This window comes from Varanus komodoensis, unplaced genomic scaffold (assembly GCF_004798865.1).
Source record: "Varanus komodoensis strain SLA01 unplaced genomic scaffold, ASM479886v1 scaffold1, whole genome shotgun sequence".
Classification (NCBI taxonomy): Eukaryota; Metazoa; Chordata; class Lepidosauria; order Squamata; family Varanidae; genus Varanus; species Varanus komodoensis.
This window is the reverse complement of record NW_025335268.1, coordinates 17,548,989-17,568,346: the sequence shown is the minus strand read 5'-3', so window position 1 is coordinate 17,568,346 and position 19,358 is coordinate 17,548,989. Positions and strand designations below refer to the sequence as shown.

Genomic DNA, 19,358 nt, shown 5'->3' with positions numbered 1-19,358 from the left:
TGTGAGTGAAATGGGTGCCAGCTTAAAAACCTATGCCTTGAGTGTACTGTGAGCATAACAGATTTATTATGTGTCAACTGTCCAAATAGGAGACTGAAAACTTAAAAATGAAATAGAAAGTAAAATAAATTTTAATAGTAATTCCAGTGAATGCTTTTATGTGGTTTCCAAGTAGAAATTTCAATGATATACTTTATTTGAACTAAAATAAAAGAATAAGACATTGATTTTTTTAAGGGTTCTTGAATGCTATGTGTATGGCAGTATATAATTACCACAGAGGCATTTTCCCACCCTGTAAATTAACTGTGCACAATAAATCCATTTGTTTTGAAGCAAAGCTCATTGATTTTAGTGGGAAATATTTCCAGTTGTTATATAGTACACACAATAATCTGGACTAGTACACTAAACATTTCATATCTCTTACTGTGCAAATGTATGTTCTTGCTGCTGACTGGGGAATTTTTAGCTCATTGCTGTACCATTATATTCAGTTTACTACAAATTACTTTGTAGAATAATGACATCCTACCAAACCTGTTCTGCAGTGTAGAAGAGTGAAATTTGTTTAGCAGGGTAGATGAAAATTACCTGATTGCCTTTCTTTTTAAGTAAGCCATTTTTTTCTCAAAGATCAGGTTTTCTAGTCTAGCAAGGTGGATGGTGCAGAATGCTAATCAGTTGCTGTAATGTTACTTCCAGAAGTTGTTCCCACTGGAAGCAGCAGTAGCAGCAACTGCAGCAGAGCATGATAGTCAGCAAGTAGTACCTGAGCAGAGAAACATCTTTATAGTACAACCATTCTGTCCTGATGCAATAGTCAGTGTGCCACCTATGTTGGTTGCATTATTTCAAGGATAAGCAACTGAGTGCCATCTAGATGCTTGGGACTACAACTCTCATAAACCCTGACCACTGCCCTACTGGCTCAGGTTATGGAAATTGTAATTCAAAACATCTGGAGGACACCGGGTGGTTTACCACTAGAATTTGTAGCAGATGGGAAGAACGTCACATTTGTGAAACTGAAGATACAGGGTTATAAGTGGCCTGATTTTAACTACAAAGCACCCATACAATTCTAAGTTTGGGGTTGGGTGCAATATCAAGTTATAATTTGTTGTTTCATAGATGAAACCCAGGTTTGCATACTGTCTTTTCTAAATATCCCCTCTCTAGTAACCCACTGTAGTTTCAAATATACAATTACTGGCCAAACTGGTTTTCCTAAACAGATCTAGAAACAACAATGGAATGGAGTCTTCCAACTCTGGTTTGCAGGCAAGTCATAATTAGACAATCTCATACATAATGGCAAATTGTTGTTCGCCGGAAGTTCAGGTGCCAGAAAGGAGAAAGTACATGAACCCAAGGATCATTCATGTAACACCAAAGTGGTTGGCATTATATGTGAAATGAGCCTATGTATGGAAGTGTCCTTAAACTGCATTGCTAACATGCCGTGGTATGGATTCAAATTCCTCTAATACCTAAGCACATTCCTTGATAGTGATAGCTTGGGGTTTGCACATAAAAATAAAAAGTCATGCCACATTCAATATGTTCTACATTTCACTCTGGTATGTGGCACTGATAAAAAGAGGGGAATTTATGAATAGTGGGCCTGTGTAAAGGGTGTGACGAAGTACCATCTATACCTGTGTTCATTATCTTAACACTGTGTCCAGATTTATTTTAAATGTTTTGTTTTGACCCACTGGAGATATAAGGCAGATCGGAAAACCTAATTTTTAATAGGCAGGAATAAATAAGCTACTTGCTTTATAAAGCTATGCTATACACCTGTCGTCGACATAATCAACTGAATATATTAGCCAGTGAAACAAACTGTACCTCATTTTAGATATTTTGGAAGACGTATGCACAGTAAATTCTTTTTTAAAAAGGGAACCTGGAGCAATATGTGGAAAGGATGTGCAAAGAGACACATGTGCTTATGTTTGGAAATTACCAATCTGATTTATGTTTCATTCCTGGTGATACCTCATAAGTTAGAACTGGGATAGTGGGCAAGCAGCATACATTTTGATTTGGTCGGATAGCAGTGAGAGAAGTTAAGTCCTGGACTGCTCAGATCACACTTTCCAGGTCCAGTCTGCCAGCCTGTCATACACTACTGCTGTACTTTGATAGTACAGTCCTAACCAGTAGGGGGTGCATATCAGAGATGGTTACAGTTGATCCCTCCTAAGGTTGAGGCTCTTGAATACAAAAATTCAGGATCATGGCTCTGTAACCTAAAGATGACTCTTGTTAGTAGAGCTAGGAAGAAATCTGTAGTGGGACAGGCCAATACTCGGATGAGTTGTCTGCAGCTATAGTTTTTGCTGCTCACGATTTTTCTGGAAAAATAAAGGGTCTTTAGAAAAAGTAAAAGGGATCGGTAGTTTTAAGAATCCATGTGCTAGCATCTGGGACTTTTTCTTAATTAAACTTAACGTCTTTTGAGGCAATTCCTATTTCCACTTTACACAGCTTTGTTGCAAATTCTAGAGTGTTAACTTGTTAGTCTGTTGCAACAGCAGCACTACAAAACCGTTAAAGACCAACATATTAATTATGCCAGGGGTTTTTGTATGTGGGGGAGAATGATACAGGGTGGAAATTTTTCCAATGCTTAATTTTTCTGTGGAAGAAATCCTATTTCATAAATTCATTAGTAAAAATGAATATATGCCAATTGCGAATAAAAGCTTGGTAGTTCCAAAGTTGCAAAAATTTTTCAGGTTATTTTCCTTTGTAAGTATGTGAATCAATGCATCTACAAGAATGAAATATATTTATGTCTCAGAGTGAAAAGAAACTAATAAATAGTGACAGCCGAACTGAATCTTGACTAAAATGCTTAGTAGAAGAAAGCTGAACTCTGTGAAATAAATGAGTGGTTGTCCATGTATTGTAAACAGTTCTTTGTAGTTTTGTATTTTTCACTTTAAACTTAAATAATGTAAAGGTAGTACATGCCATTGTATTGATTTTTTACAAACATCACAATAAAAATTACATAATATAACATTTAAGGCATATTATAGGCACGATTGTATGCATGTTTCACCTGAAAAAAGTTGTGCAATTCTCTGCCTTCCCCAGCCAGCCATGCTCACTAGGGCTTTTTCTGTTTAAACATGCATAGGCGTCTATCTTAAGTGTGCTTTCCTTTTTCCCCTCAGATGAAATGCTTTTCTTTAGTTTTATTCACTAAATACAAGCAAAATAAACTTGTTAAATGAGATCTTTCTAGGGCAACAGAACAGTTTCTGATAGAAACTGAATATTTTACTATTCAAATGAACATATGCAAATTACTCTAATTTTCACTGAAACATTTTCGTTTTTCATAACACTGAGAGACCACTTCATCAAAGTGATGATAAATATATAAATATATGTAAATAAATAAATCGTATCAGTAGAAAGGTATGCAAATGTGAGTACTGAAAAAAGTTTGTAACTTTAATTGTTTGTAACAAAGAGAAGCCAAAACCCAAGCAACATAACAGATATCTGTGTGCTTGATGTGGTTGGTTTCCAAGATTATGTCCCTTACCTTAATTACTTTGGTGCCATCGTATAATCAGTTTGCCACCTTTGCATAGCAAGTGCTGCCATGTAACTCAGTTTTAACATATGTATGGATGCAGTGTTTACATACAGTAGCACAACATCCTAGCCTTCTGAGCTTCTCATCTCCCCTCACCTCATTGTTGCATTTAATTTATAGGAACCTGGTTCATTTCTGATCTTCCCCTGTTTGGCCACATGTTTAGCTTTCCAGATCCAGCTTTTCAGTTTGGATTTATTTATTTATTTCTGGCAATGATTTGCATAGCAGAGGAGAATGGAAAATGGGAACGGCATAATGAGCGTTATAGAAATTTCCGGCTAACTTTTGTAATTGTATGACTCATTCTTCCTCGTAAGACTATTTCTGGTTTTGATATATTATAACAAGTTTGAACAACACAAGTCTGAGTTAGTGCATACTTAATCCATCCTCTTTAGATTTTATGAGACAGAAATGTTATGACTTGTTGTGCTGCAACTGATCACCTTACAGGCCAATATTTCTTGCTCTTGCCCTGCTTCTGATTGAAACCAAGACATATGAAACTATGGCACTCTATCTACTAACATTTTCTTTCTGTTGAGTTTTGCCCTCCTCTGCTCACTTTGGTCCCTGTCTCCTCCTGACCCAGAACTGTTAATACTTGTGGTCACCTTCTTTGCCAAACAGGAAGATTACTCTGTAGTTGTACTTCTTCCCTACTTCTCTGTGCTGCAACTCTTTGTACCCTCTCTTCGTAGACTGCTCCTTCTTCCCTTCAGCTCTTTTTGGTGACTCCTCTTATTTGTCCCCTAATATCTCATTTGGACTGAATGTTTGGATCTAGCAATTGACTTTTGGAATCTTAGTCTTAAAGCAAAGCATGAAAATGGTGATGACCTTATCAGTACATTTAAACAGGAGATGTCATTTAATAAAAGACATGGATAGATCTGTTTTTCATTAATTTGTCCAAGTTAAGGACTCCCAAGGATTTAAACAGATCACTGTTAAGAGAGTGGGCATGTTGTGCAATAATTTGAGTGTCAGGTAAAGGAAACGGAGAATTAAATTAGACATAACTTTTTACTGCAGTGGCACTGACATTCAATCAGAGGTGCCTTTTCTCTTTGGGGTCAAGTTCTGGAAAAACAGGTCTGCATAAGAAATCACATGTCATGAGAATTGGCTTATACATGTGGTATCATCAAGAAATTTTTCTTGCAATCACTACAGCAGAACTGCACTTTAAAATGTATTTATTGATAAAGCACTTTAAAGGGGTGATGGACAGCGGCGGGGACTGAAACAGTGGTTGTGTGAGAATGTTGGCTGAATTAGCATTCAAATTGCTGATAATATACATATGAACATAAGAAGAGCTTTGTGGGGTCAGAATAAAGGCCTGTGGAGTCCAGGATTCTGTTTCTATAGTGGCCAACCCGACACCCATAAGCAGAACATGAATACAATGGTAGCCAACTGTTCCTATGCTCCATGAAGTGACAAAAGAGGCATATCTAAAGGAGGTGGTGGTCAGGCCAGTCCTAAAGAAGGTTCCAGAGATGGCCTCCAATTATAGACTGGTGGCCAACATTCCGTTTTTGGGCAAGGTGCTGGAGCGGGTGGTGGCAGGACAACTCTAAGGTCTCTTGGATGAGACTGATTATCTGGACCCATTTCAATCCGGCTTCAGACCCGGGTACGGTACTGAATCTGCCTTGGTCGCCCTGTATGATGACCTGTGCAGGGAGAGAGACAGGGGGAGTGCGTCCCTGTTGGTTCTTCTGGACCTCTAAGCGGCTTTCGATACCATCGACCATGGTATCCTTCTGGATAGGCTAAGGGGGCTGGGAGTAGGAGGCACTGCTTGGCAGTGGTTCCGCTCCTACCTTGACGGCCGATTCCAGAAGGTGGTGCTGGGGGACTTTACCTCTGCGCCATGGCAGCTATGCCATGGAGTTCCACAGGGGCCTGTTCTGTCCCCCTTGCTATTCGACATCTATATGAAACCGCTGGGAGAGGTCATCTGGAGGTGTGGGCTGCGGAATCATCAGTATGCTGATGATACCCAGCTCTTCCTCTCTTTTTCAACCAATCCAGGTGAGGCAGTGGCTGTACTGAACCAGTTCCTGGCTGAGGTAATGGGCTGGATGAGGACCAATAAACTGAAGCGCAATCCAGACAAGAAGGAGGTCCTGCTGGTAGGTAGTTTGAACTCCTGGGTAGGTGACTTGGATCTTGTCCCGAATGGGGTTGCACTCCCTGTAAAGGACAGTGTCCGCAGCTTGGGAGTGCTCCTCGACCCGGAGCTGACTTTGGAAGCTCAAGTGTCGGTGGTGGGGAGGAGCGCTTTCCAGCAGCTGCGTCCCTACCTGGAGGAAGACTGCCTAGCGACAGTGACACATGCATTGGTTACTTCCTGGTTGGATTTCTATAACGTGCTCTACGTGGAGCTGCCCTTGAAGGCAGTCCGGATACTTCAGATGGTGCAAAATAGAGCAGCCAGGTTGCTGACAGGGACTGGGCATTATTCTCATATAACCCCAGTCCTCTACCAGCTTCACTGACTTCCCATCAAAGTTCGGGCTCAATTCAAGGTGTTGGTAATTACTTATAAAGCCCTTAACGGCTTGGGACCCGGATACCTGAAGGAACGCCTGCGGCCATATTTGCCCTCCTGCCCCTTGAGATCGGCAGTAGGGGCTCTTCTCCGGGAGCCTTCTGTAAGAGATATTAGGAAGCAAAGTACCCAGAGGAGGGCTTTCTCTGCAGTGGCGCCCCATCTGAGGAATGCTCTCTCCAGAGAGGTCCACCTGGTGCTGTCGTTATTTGTTTTTCAGTGCCAGGCCAAGACCTTTTTATTCAAACAGTATTTTAATAATTTTTAATATTTATAGTTTTAATTGTGCAGCCAGTGTGTTTCCAATTTTTAATTGTAATTGTGCTGTTTCATTTATTTGTTGATGTGAGTTGTCCCGAGGCTATGTAGCAATGGGGACGCCATATAAAAACTTTAAATAAGTAAATAAAATATCTCTCCTGATATTAGCGGTGATAAATAGTCATTATGACTAGTGCAACATTTCTGTCTCCTTTTAAAGTTATCCAAATTGGTACAAATCAGTACTATTTCGTAGTTATGCTATGCACTGTACAAAGTACTTTTTAAAAAAAGCAAAAAGGATCTAACTCCTGAGAACTTTACAGAATGTATTGATTATAACTGTTTTTTTAACACCTGAACAGTTTCCTCTTTGTTTTGAGGTATTTTCCCCTCTTGCTGCTGACTTTAACAGAGCACCTATACTTTGTTCTATTCTCCATTTATATGGCATCCCAAAGAGTTCATGGGACATTATTAAAGATGTGATACCAGAGGAATGGTTTGGTTACAGCTGATACATTAGTATTTTAGCCAGTCAAGCATATATTTCAAATTGCACTGGGTAGTGGGGAGGAGAAGCATGATGACATAAAAGATGCTTCTGTTGCAGGGAAGGCAGATTAAGAGGATGCTTAAAAACTGGAAAAAAACAGCTCATATCAGTATTTGGGTAGATGTGAGATAAGGCTTAGAAACTTACTTTGGCAACTTGTTTTGGCTACTCAGTAGGTTTTCTTAATAGTGCAATTGTTTCTCTATCCATCCTGCACCTTCTGTTGCAATAAGTCCAGTTGTATTGCCAAATGTATGTGCGTCATGGGGGGAATCCAAAGCATTTCCTTCTCCCCCACATCATATTTTGCTCTCTAGACTCCATTCAGCTGAATAATGTATGCATCCTGTCTGCCTCAGTTAAGTGGTTTTTTGAAGGTTTGAATAAGGATTTGTGGTTCTGATAGGCATTTCAAATGGAACGTAGGAACCTGCTTCATTCTAGTTACACTGTACACTTGCTCAGCAACTACTCTGGCTGGTACTGCTTTCCATGATCTCAGGCTGTGGTCTTTCCCACCACCAGTTACCAGATCCTACACTGAAGACTCTGAATATTAAACTTGGTTTTCTCACAGAAAACATTTTTCTTGTCACAGAGCTATGGTCCACTCAGTGCTATCCTTAAACTGATTTAAAGCAAATTTCAGTTGCTATGTGCAGTGCACTGCCATTTCAAAATATGAAGTATGGTACATGTATTTACAAAGCAATTTTTATACTTTGCTGAAGTTGATAGGTATTCTTTTAAAACATATTTTCATAATTTACCCTTCAAACATCCTAAACCTTAATGGAGTATCTTAGTATTGATAGTGTTTTTTAATGGTGATGTAACATCTGTTATTCAGAGTTAGAAAACCCAAAGCACTTTGATGCTGAAAATATGTAAGTTAAGCATGAACCATGCTTGAGAAATTTGGGGATTTCTTATTACTGTATCTTACAACTGGGAGGTTTTCCATATGGGCCATTTCTGTAGCTGTTCCCCAAGGAGATTCACCTGGTTGCCTTCCTTATATTCTTTTCTGTGCCAAGTGAAAACCTTCCTTTCTAATAGTTAATGCCACTCAACTTTCTGTTTTGTATTTTTATCTGTATTTGATCAACACTGTATTCTAATTTGTTGTAATTAGTTTTTCTTGTGTCTTATCTTAAGACTGTGAGCCACTCAGAGGTGCTGCAGCACAATTGGGTGATACATAAATGTTTTAAATAAAATAAATAAAAGCATGGTTGTCTCCATAAAATTCTTGTTGAGAACCAACTCTTTTACACGTTTCCAAAACACATTAAGCCCTTTTTAAAAGTAGAAAATGCTTAATATGTTGTTTAAATATGCTAACAATCTTCTTGAAACAATTGAGGATAAAAACTGCATAATCTTTTTAATTGCAAAGTATCTGCTTTTCTTTTGAAAGAAGTAAAAGCTTAGTAAGCTGCTGTGTAGAGATGTACAATTTTCTATTCATTTATTCTGTGCATTATTTATGTAGCTATAAAAGAAGCATTGAAGACTCTTGAAAGCACCTAAGTGCTTAGATTCTAATACTTGGAGAATGGATAGAAAGTATAATTTTACCAACTGGCTGCATGGAGAAATTGTCCTTATGATTGCTATAGAAAAATAATATGCTATGAAAATATTAATATATTAAGAAAATCAGCATAATATAGCAAATCAGGCTACTATGCAGTGAGAGAACCCACTATAGTTTATCTGTACAGGCTTGGGATTTTCTAAGATAGCTGTTCATTTTTTGTACTGTCATGTACTTAAAATATCATACAGTAATTAAAGCTCCATGAAAATGATATTAGGTCGACTACTGCCATATACCAGATTCAGAACTTATAACTTTACAGCCTTATTTGGTAAAAAGATTTGGGTCTGCTGAATGTGCTGTATCATTTCCTTTCTGTCAGAATTTTATTCTGCTGTTCCTGTTGCCAGAAGAAATATATATTCTTTTATCTGGCAGCCAGTTTAATGTTTTTGAATTCTCAGACATTGTATTTACATTACCTTTTAAATGCAGTTCACAGTTAAACATTGATCAGTCTCAATAAAGGTAGTATTTTTTGAAATGTATTACAATGGAATAGCATTGTTGCCTGATCTTAAAGTTCTAGATGGGCACCTCCTAGCACTCATGAATTTATTGCTTTTCTGCTGTAGATTATAAGGGAAATTGCAGTGGACTTTCTGTTCTACTAGGGGAATGGCACGTTTTGTGCACATATATCCAGATAAGTTCTCTCCACACCAGTGGGTAGACATAGCCGTGTGGACAGACAAGGAACAATTTATCTCTTTTAACTCTACCCTTTCCTTTCTGGGTACACTTGCAGGAGGGGGTTGGAGTGGAGAAGAGATCACTAAGCTCTTGATCAGAAAGTGGGTTTGATGGTCTAAACAAAAGGAAATTTATTTTCCCAACATTTCCTTGTTTTTAATTCTATTTTTATTTATAATGTTGACTGAATAATTTGCCTAGCAAAGGGTCCTATCTTATCCAATGTGGGCAGTTGGCAGTCTTTTTATGCCAAAAAGAATGAAATCCACCCTCTTCTGTCATGCCTTATCTTGCTGTGCTCTGCTGCCTTGAACTGAAGCTTGAGAAAACTGCAGTTCAAAGCAGCCATTTACACAGAGCTTCTTTCTATAGTTTTTCAAGCCTTCAGAGAGTTCTGCAGTCTTTTGCAGCACAGAACAATAAAAAAGCAGGAGAAAATCACAAAGGTGGCTGTGTTAACTATAAGAACATTTCCAAAATTCATGTTGCTGTAGTACCATTATTCAGTGAACCAAAAGATCGCAAAGGACAATGTAGAAGTACTCAAGACTCCCGCATCTTTTCATTTACTCATTGCTATTTTAGCTTTATTGTGGCAGTCTGGAACCAAACATGCAGCATTTCTGAGGTATGTGTGCCTCTGTATTGTGCTTCACAGATGGAGCCCTGCATCAAGCGCTCACCTCCACGTCTATTGGTGTGATTTCATTAGCAGGGTCTTGGTTTCGCAGTTTGGTATTGTGATTCTCAAACTTACAGTATTAGGATACCTAAACTCTGTATTTCAAACATTTTCATTATTATTACAGTACTGTATATTGTATAGCTGGTTATCTGTGATCTTTGATGTACAGTAATTGTTTTGGGGTACCACAGTCCGCTTCCATATAAGACATGTGAGTTTTGCCTGCTCCACCACCCAGCCATTCCTCTGTCTGTCTCCCTGAAACACAACAATATGTATTGAAAGTAGATGGATTACTGCATTGTAACGGCCCTACAATGGCCCCTAAGTGTTCAGGTGAAAGGAAGAGTCGCGCGTTCCTCATTTTAAATCAAAAGCTAGAAATGATTAAACTTAGCTAGGATAGGCTGAAAGCTAGGCCTCTTGCATCAAACAGTTAACCAGGTTGTGGCAAGGTTTGAGAGGACTGACTCCAATTTGAAAGAAGTTCTACTGTGGGTAGAGTGCTATCAAATGGCATTGCATGCTACAGAGAAATTGTTTGTGAAAAGAAGAGTCAATAGATGCAGCAAACTTCATTGTTGTGTTATTTTAAGAAATTGCCACCGTCAATCCAACTTTCAGCGACTACCATCCTGATCACTGAGCAACCATTAACATCAAAACAAGGCCCTCCATCAGCAAAAAGAACAAGTCTTGCTGAAAGCTCAGATGAGGAGGAGGAGGAACAGGGTTTTTTGTATTTCTGAATTAGGGCAATGTATTAGGGCAAGGTATTTCTGCATTAGGACACTGTACTGTATGTGCATTGTTTTTTTAATGCACACTTTAAATAGACTACAGTGTACAGTAATGTAAACATAAATACAGTATATGTGACCCAAGTTATTGCTACATTTGACTTATTGCTCTGATCCACAACCGAACTCACAGTATCTTCAAGGTATGCTTGTACTTGGCTGAATTGTGGCTTCTTTTGCTTGATGTGGTCTGCTAGCATGATGCACAAGTGGCTGAGAAGTACTCCCAGGATGCATATCTGGAAATTGGAGAATTAAAGTAAAAATATGTTTTGAAAGATTTCATTCCACAGAAGCACAGCATTATGAAGCACGGCATTTATTTGGGCGTGACTAGAAGGAATCCAGACTACAGAAACATTGTGTATCAGAATGCTTCACTAAGCTATAATAAGTTTTGTCTTTTTAATGTTTTAAATTTTATTTTTTAACATAAACGAATATATAAGAAGGAATCTGAAACAAAGCAAAGTAAGATAAACAGAGCAAGCTACAATGAACAAAATTACCAAGGGAAATCTAAATCTATACATTCAAACCCCCAAATTTATTTTTCTATCTTTCAACACTCCGTGAGAGTTTATCAAAAAAGAATTGTTAATCTATGCAACAACAAATATTCCAGTCATCTCAAATCCTCTGCTCCCCTCAATTAATCATGCTGAACATAGTAAAATTTCAATTTATCATTAAATTCTTTTAACAGCCTTCTGTTTACATAGTTAACTTTGCCATCAGTACATATTCAGCAAGTCTATTTTTCCATTCCTCAATTGTTGGGGACTCCAATGATTTCTATTTAGAAGCAGTTGTGATTCTTGCTGCAGTTGTCAATAATTCTTGTCTTGAGAAATGTTCAGGATTTGTGTGTTAACATAGCCTGTAATGTTTCTTTAGCTCTTTATTTGTTCAGCTACAGTTCTTCTACATGATAACCATAATGAACACCCATTGGGTTTGCACACTGCCAGATTTCATATGGCAGAAAAAGCTTCTGTTTCAAATAGAAATACAGTGTATGAATATTCCCTAATTAATAACATCGATATGCTCCTTGCAGACTCATGTTCAAAGAGTTAACTTTATTGTGCTACTCCTTATACTTGCATATAATATATCTGGTGTGTTGCTTAAAACAATTAAAACAAAAACATTAATTGACCTATACTGAAAATTATTGTTCCTTGTGAGGCTGCATTCTGATGAAATGTTCACCAGTTTTGACCTAACTAATGCACACTTAAATGTTCTGCAGAGTTTGCATAGTTGCTAAAATACACGCCAAGTTTGGATTTCAGTAATCCAAGCCCAGGAACAGTTTCGACAAATAGCTGGTAAAAATGCTGTCTTGCATCAAGGCTGAATTACCCAAAATCGGCTAAAGGGATTTTCTTTTCTGCACATTCACCTCAGAGCTGAGGGCAAGCATGATAAAACAAACTATCTTTGTCTGCCACTTATATATCCCTCTTAATACTTATACATTCTGAATTCTCTTACATCATTTCAGCCTTCCAATGTTTCAGATGAAAGTCTTTTGCTATATGGCTTGACTGTGGTAAAAATCAAGACATTGTTAGCAATAACATATCTGGGCCATATCTGGTTTGGTAGTACCCAATGCTATAGCACAGTAAGTACTGGGAATTTGAACAATGCTTGGATGGAACTCCTGTGTAAAGGCCAAACCAGATGAGAGAACACCATCATTCACATATATCCTACTTAAAAATGGAGATTGTTTTTATTGACAGTCCCAAAAAAATGTAAAACATTTGTGAGACAGGATTTTCCTTTGTGGAAGCCATGTTGATTCTTTTTCTAATTCTATATTTAATAACACTTTCATCCAATATACCTGGAAGAGATGTTAAGCTAACCAACCAGTAATTTCCTGGATCCCTTTTAAAAAAATTGTGTTGCAGTGCTCATTCCCCAGTCCGCTGATACAGAGGCTGGTCTTCCAGACGTGATACATAGTCATACGAAAGAAAATAAAGGAGTACATTCAGGGAAATGTTCCTTTAACAGATCCAATTCCCAAGGCAAGCTCAATGCTTGCCGCTTTCAACTGCGCCCCAGATTGCAGTCCCAAGTTTTTGTATTTTTAATTTTATTTGGACTTTAGACCTTAATAGAAACCAATGAGAATCAAACTAGTCCTTGTGTGCTTTGGAGTATCATTTCAACTTCATTACTTGGTGTCATTTTGCATGAAAACTTAGGATCCTATGTGCTTTTTAAAAGACCCACATCCCCAGGCTTTCAGTCTAACATGCTCATATTTTTGGAGTAAATGAGTCAGGCTGTGCTCAAATATACTATATTTTCTCCTCACTTCATTCCCAAATTAGAAATTGCCTCGTATCCGAAAATTGCCAAATTAACTTCAATTATTTGGTTTCTACCATTGTTTCAAAGTTGGGTGCACATAAAACACTTGGTATACAACCAGTTTGACAGATCAGCTTCTAAAATAACCTGATGATTGGATATGAAGAACAGTGTTCATGAAATGATAACAGTAGGGATTTCTGTCTTATGAGAGACAGCTGTTTAGCTGAATTTGAGCTACATACTCTAGCCTTCTCCCATCTGGTGCCCTTCCAATGCTTTAGATTACAATTTGTAATCTAAAACATCTGGAGAACACTAAGTTGGAGAAGGTGGCTATACACACTTACTTGAGAGTAAGCCCCACTGAACCTATTAGGACTTACGAAGAATCTCAAGAAGTGTTAGCTTAACAGGTTGGTTTTTTTAGGATTTTTAATTCTGGATAATATGATAAACCACTCCCCAGTGTTGTGTTATCAGTGGAGGGTGGTTGAACATTGAACTATGGGCTATTGTTAAAATGTAGGTTATTGTGTCTGGACACTAACACTGGCCATACTTAAAAACCAACATTTGTTAACCACAAACAGATTTAAATAAAAACTCCAAAATTTGTCTTTTTTTGGCTGTGGGGTTTGTTAGTGCAGCTTTGTCAAGAGAACACAGTTCAACAATCTATAGTCCAGTGACAAGCCACACTCAATGCTTGAGTGTGTTGTATTGTGTTGTCTGAACTTAATGATCTGCTCTTACTACTTAAAGGAACTGAATAATTATGGAAATTGGAACTGGAAGACAAGGGAGAGTAGGTCCTCAGGAGATGCTGGTGCTCTCTGCATTTGGCCTGGGAGTATGGTAGTTTTGGACAAAAAAGTTACCTGAAGTGATGTCCTCCTCCTCTTCATTCTGTTATTATAGCATATATTCTGTTCTGCTTGGAAGGAGAAAAAGAAGCATGATGGCGCAGAAAAAAATACATTTCTGGCGCTTTTTTTTCTGTAGCCTTTGGTGCACAATCTTTTGTGTGAAGTGTGGCCTGAACTATTGAAGTCTGCACAACATTTCCTCCTCTAAGACATTTACAGTCTACACACATGGATTCTAATTGTGCCACAAAATAGTCTTTCCATCCTCTTTTTTCATTTTTGCTTCATCTACAACCTGATGAAGAGCTTTTATGAACTTGAAGCTTCCTTACCTTTGTGATGGATTACTTGGTCCTAACAGTAACTGTAATTGCCTTAAAGCTATTACTTGATTTTCTCCTAGTAAACATGTGTCTACCTGGAATTTTTGTTAACTTCTGAGTTATATCTTGCTGACTGGTTGTTCTGTTAGTAGTAATATTACTTCTTCCTTTACTTGCTTGCGTTTTATGAATCAATATGAATTATGTTTTCCATTGTTCAGGCCAAGTTGAGTGTTAAAACTGTTACTCAGAGATAACATAATACTTAAATTTTGGTGGTTATGATGGTTGCAGAAAATATAGAACCTGGCAAGAGGTTTTTAAATCAGATTAACTAAGTAAAAACTGCACACGTTTCTATGTTTCAGGGAATGCTTTGTTAAGTTACATGAATATTCAGGACATAAGAAACAGCATGAGTTTTTAAAGGTTTTAGTTCCAACAGTTTCTAAAGCCCCAGAGTATTGCATCACTGATAATTAGATTTTGTCTTAGCCTTAAGTGGGTGTTCCCTTTTAATTCTCTAGTTACACAAATGGCTTACCACATGGCAGTTCACCCACATGGTTGCATTATGAGTAGCCACCTACATGGATGGCAGAAATGGGTCTTGGGAGAGATGAGAGGATTATATGCAAAAGCCACACACCATGAGATTGTTTGGGAGAGTAAAAGAGAAGAGGGTTTACCACAAAGCTTCCTTCTACTCATTATCATTATCAGCTCTCCTCCAGCAAAAAATCTTAAGTTCATTCTAAGTTGCTGCTACATCTAGATCTAAGATGATGACCCAGATGATTTATGATCTAGATATTTTCTCTTCACAACAAAGACTGAGATTAATTTGGAAGGGCTGCTATAGGTATAATGCAGAGTCACAGCCTGGATTTTAACAGTGTTAGTTCTATGAAGGTTACCACATTTTTAGTCTTGCCATGTTTTACCAGCACTAAGACTACAGTTGATGTTAAGATAAAGGCAAGGAGTCATACATCATGTACTGAAACTTGTTTTTATCATGCCTTATTAAGGTTAACAGCTGCAAGGATATAGTTTGCATCTTTTTCTCTTTATTAGTGGGAAGTCCAGTTTTAATTGTCCATATGACTTTCTTCCACAGTAGTTATGCTTTACCGCATTGAACCAGGTGTTTAACATGCCATCTTACAGTCAGATCAGATTGTTGATGCAGTACTTTAGCATGACTGGTTGGAATGGCCTGTGTGAGTAATACAGGAATCATTGCCTTCATTTCTACATTATAATATGAGTATACTACATTACAAATCTGATTCACCATATAGCTTCATGATTCATCCTACTCACTGCATAATCTCTGATTTACACTCTGATCTTTTCATTTTTTGTTTGAGGTGGAAGATTAGTAGCTTTCATTCACCCAATACAGGGACATGCTAAATGGTGGTCGTGGGCTGGGGAAATGGGGGAAATAAAAAAATGCTACCTTGTTTACCAGTGATAGAAATCATAGAATGAGATTTAACTAAGGCTGTGTGTTCTCCTGCATATTATGTCATGAGGCAGGATTCCTACTTCATGCATTGAAAAGCCACAAACCTTGCAGTGTCGTCTTCACAGTGCCAAAAGCACAAAAAAACCAGAATGAATCTCTGAGCATGCACAGAATGTTTTGTTGAACCCAATCCAGTATTCACCTCCAGGAACTCTCCTTATGAGCATGGCTGGACCCCATCCCTTCAGGAGGGGCCTTCTGAAAATGAACACACCATCTTTCTGTGCTCCAGTCCTCTAATTAGGCCACCCTTCTCTGCTGACCTGGCATCATGTCAAGAGCCAGGACTGCCTTCTCTTTGTTAGAGCAACTCCTCTGCTCTGAGTTCTCTCCTGCCAACAGTACATCTTGGTTCTTCCCAGAGGCTGCTTGCCCATCTGGGGAGACTGGCCTTGAGTTAAGCATCTCTGCTTTTTTCAGTGTCTCAGCGTGGCTGACATTTCTAGTCACCCGCTTGCTTCCCCTTCAGATTCTGATTGTGCTTCCTCTGAAGTCCAGCCAGCATTTCTTGAGCAGAATGCTTGTTTGCTTGTATAGTAGTTAGGATTGGTTTCTGAATGTTGTACCATTTCTTTTGTGTACATCCAGCAATTAGCCAAATAATGGCCTTTTTGTCCATGTTAAGTATAACGAGAAGAGATAAGAGGGCTTTTATGTCTATATACTTAAATGCAGTTTCAAAATCATTTGTGCTAACAAATTTCTGAAGACCTTATTGTAGACATCTGTGACTATTAAAAAGTATGCCTATCCAGTGGCTTATTTTGCCTGTTTTCTTTTTTTATAGGTCCAGTGAATTATGTGTCTCAGTTATAATCCTTTTCTCAATAGAAAACATGAACATTCTTTTACTGATACTGGCCTTTTATAGTAATGGTGACAATCTATTGTGCCTTTGTTCTTCATCTGGAATATTCAGAGAGCAGGCTCTGTGTTGCTACAGCATAGTACTCTTTTTGCATCTGGTGCTTCTTTCTGTGTCCTTTCATGGCTAGGCAAAGCCTTTTCACTTTCTGCAGGATTTTAATTTTTTATTGTTTCCTTTATTTTGTTTGTATTATTTTTATTCTGCTATTACTGATTTTCCAGTTTTGACTTATGTAGTAATTTGCTTGAGCTTTTAAATATTGTTCTTATAACATTTGAATAATTGAGATTTTAATCTTAATAATACATGCAAATAATCTGCACATGACTTTAGGAGCTGGGACAAGCACCTCTTTCTGCAAGAAGCTGCTCAGGGAATATTGTTTTCCTCCTTAGCTAACCTTAGTATTTTTTTTCATTTTTTTCTTCTCATGTTTACATGAGGAGTTGCTTTGCATTTAGCATTCTGTAGTTGGGCATTTTGTGCTCTTTTCACATCACAAAAGGTATCACTAAAACGTGTAGCCACTTACAGGGCTAAGGTTCCACCCACTAGTGGATAAAATCACTGTTCATTTTACATTTCTAAAGAACACAAGGTGGTGCTTAGTTGTGATGTTTGAAATTGGCTAAGGAAGCCATGCTCACAGAATGTCTTCGTTGGCTTACAGCTGTTGCATCTGGTTGTGGAAATGACAAGTCCCCCCCCCCCCCACAAGTCAGTTTCTCTACCAGCCACTCTGACCAGGTCCACCTGTAATATATTTTGTTACCCCCAGCAACCCCGGTGTGTAAAAACATAAGAAGCTGCCTTATACCAAATCATTTAATCCATATGTTTGATTGTATATTTAATCCATCTGTACAGTCCTTTGCATGTTTAGACCGAAAAAGGGCCTTCAGGTCCCAGTGCTGTTCAGCAGGCTGGCTGAGTAATGCTGGTGATCGTGGAGCTTTCTTCAATCCAAACATGTGTAGGATTGTGCATTCAGTTTTGTGTTTTTCCAACAGAGATAACCTGGTATCTGTAATCCATGCTTTGGTAATCTCAAGACTAGATTACTGCAATGCACTCTACATGGGACTGCCCTTAAATACTATTCAGAAGCTGTAGCTTGTACAAAATACAGCAACAAGATTAATAACTTGGACCAGAAGATGATAACGTATCACCAATGTCTGCTTGTATAGGTTGCCCGTATGCTTCCTCGTCTGATTCAAAGTGCTGGTTTTAACCTTAAGCCCTACATAGGTTGGGATCACAATATCTGACAGAACACCTGTCCCAATTGCAGTCTATCTAGACTCCATGGTCACAGTCTGAGGCCTATCTCTGATTGCCACCTCCAAGGGAGGTTCAGTTGGTGGCAACAAAGAGATAGGCCTTTTCAGTGGTGGCTCCACTTTTTGACCAGGCTTCCCACTGAGACATGCCTTGTACCAACTTCAATATCTTTTTGGTGGCAGTTTAAGATTTTCCTCTGTTGCAGGGCATTTAGTTCCTGCTATACTGGGGCTTTATCATCTTCTTAAACAGGTCTTATAATTTAAGCTGTTGTAGCTCTTTCATATGTGTTTTTAATTTTGTATAGTAATCTTTTTGTGATTTTTATTTTATTTATTTATTTAGAAAATTTCTAGGCCGCCCCATTCGCTGAAGCCTCGGGGCGGCTTACAAATAAATAAATTAAAATACATAAATAACAATATAAAATACATGTAACTGTATAAAATAATTTTTTAAAATGCTGTTTGTATTTTTATTTTATTTTATGTGTTAGAAATCATCAAGAGGGCTTTGGCTATTGAGTGACATAACAATTCAATAAATAAATACTTTTTAAAATGGTAGTGTGTTCTGTTATATACACAGAGTTGTTGAGGATAAGATTGAGAGCAGGAAGGCAAGAATGATGTAATCTGCTTTGAGTTCTTTTTAAGAAAAAGGCAGGATATAAATCTAAAAATTACTGCTATTAATCTTTTTACATCTTATTCAAACATTGTGATGCTTCAGTTTTGTTCTTTGTCCCCCTTTTTAATTGTGTGGTTTGGCGGGGGGGATTGTATTATACAATAAAAATAATGAAAAAATAAGTTTCTTCATACTGTCTTTCTCCTTTGTTTGTCTCCAAAATCACAATTTGCTATCCATTGTCAGTGCAGTTTCTCGAAGCTGATGTGAAAGGCCATTCCACCAGGAGCATGACTAATTTTTATGCATCTTATAGAGTAATCTCTGCTATTGTTTGGTGTAAAGCAGACACCTGGTCAATTCCATCAACTTTTGTGAAGTATTATGCTCCCAACATTAAAGCAAGGCAATTCTTCACTGCTTATTTTTTAGGGGATACCAACACCTTTCTAGCCTAGGAGCTAAAGGCCCTCCTATATGGGTCTGTGTAGAGAATATGCATAAGAAAATCACATTTATTACCTGAAACTGATGTTCTTTGAATAGTCATCTGTTTGTATGGCTGCATTATGTGATACTCCTTCAATGCCTCACTTATGTTTAAAAATATCATATTTTCCCAACAGTTGGATTAGAAGATGTGCAATTCTTCGGTACAGCACATGTGTTATATTTTCTGAGTGGCATGAAATTATGTATTATTTAAAAGCCAATGGAGTATTGTTTT

The 19,358-nt window shown here is 38.0% G+C and overlaps 1 protein-coding gene across 13 annotated transcripts in view; it reads left to right on the top strand.

Annotated features, from left to right (window-relative positions):
• Positions 1 to 19,358, top strand: part of LTBP1 (latent transforming growth factor beta binding protein 1) — a 242,920-nt gene that overhangs the window by 63,479 nt on the left and 160,083 nt on the right. The window lies entirely within an intron of this gene.